Source organism: Acyrthosiphon pisum, chromosome A1, assembly GCF_005508785.2.
Source record: "Acyrthosiphon pisum isolate AL4f chromosome A1, pea_aphid_22Mar2018_4r6ur, whole genome shotgun sequence".
Classification (NCBI taxonomy): Eukaryota; Metazoa; Arthropoda; class Insecta; order Hemiptera; family Aphididae; genus Acyrthosiphon; species Acyrthosiphon pisum.
The window spans coordinates 125,430,913-125,432,417 of NC_042494.1; positions in this window are offsets into that span (position 1 = coordinate 125,430,913).

A 1,505-nucleotide genomic window follows, 5' to 3' on the forward strand; every position below is an offset into this window, starting at 1 on the left:
ATTAACTGAATTACCATCTACATAGCTACAATGCCACATGTATTATATTTAATACATAATTTTGACTGAATTTTTATATTAGCATTTTCTATACACCATAACATTTTCCGAATATTTTGACTTATTTTGAGTTGTTCACGGACATTTTCAGTGTCCACTTTTTTAGTTTTTTTTTTCTATAAATATCAATAAAATTGTATTTGTTGGTTGAAAAAGCTTGAAAAATTAATCGAATGCTCTAGTAAGGCAGATGAAAAAAATTAAAAATCCATAGTCGCTACGCATTATGGCGCTCACCGGATCCACCAGACGATGGTCACTAGTGTCATCGACTCGTCGTTCTGCGGAGTTTACCTGCAAAGAACGTATAGGGTGACTTACCGCCCGGACATAATGTGCTCTTTCACGTACCACTCCCCGTTTTGTCGCCGTCTCAGGTGCGGGGGTGAGATTCTGCTGGCCATTATTCCCATCGGTGGCCACAGCAACAGAACAGACGTCCGGCCTGTTTGATACCTATCCACGCCGTGGATGTGCGACGTGTGTTTGTTTGTTGCTGGACCCCCGGAACAGTAGACATCGTGTAGTCCAGACAGCCCTCGGTTGGCCACATCTCGGTGTCCGCCTGTTCGTCTCCAGTCTTCGCTTCGTCGCCGAGCTCCCGAAATGCAGCCCGTCCACGCTGCAGTTCGGACTGTTCGCAGGGCTGCACTTCCAAAATCTCGTCTTGACCGATGACGGCCGCGCTGACCATCGACACAACGTAGTCGCCCAAATCTCCGTCGTCTGTAACTTCGGGTTCGTAATCTGTTGAGTATTGGCGTTCGATTTTGGCCATGAGAGCGGTGACTACGTCCATCACAGAAACGTCGAAACAGTCCACAGGATCTAGTCGTCGTATTCTCGTTGCATGACGGCGAAAACTATGTGTACGTGCTTACTACTCGGAAATGCAAAATGTTATGAACACAAAGCTAGAATATCGTCCTAAGCTATCTTCGAAAATATACAAATATTTCCCAGACGACGGGTGCCGAGCTGTTATTATTCTGGCCACGAAGACTCCCGGGTTTGGTGCCTTGCGGCTACAACCGCGGACCTCACATTAGCGCTGTGCGCTAGTCGAGAGCCGCGGAGGTTCACGGCCGACGTACGGTGGCCCAGTACGCCGGCCGCGCGTCGTCTAAGGACCACGAGCACCGGGACCGAGGTCCCGTACCAAGAAGACAGGCCGAGTGCCGCCTGAATTCGCCTGGTCCGGCTGTGTGCTATCTCCACACCGAGTATTTCTGGTAATACCCAACCTCCGGTGATACTACACCGGTATAGCGGCTAGACGCCCGAGAGGAACCGACAACTTACCAGAGACTCGCACCCCCGGATGGTTGCGGCCATTCATCAGAGGTTTTCGCCTGTCTGCGAGAACTTAAATAAGCATCCATTTGACATAACCACATAGTATTCGTATGAAAACTGCCCCCACGATTCCTACCGGCAACGGACGC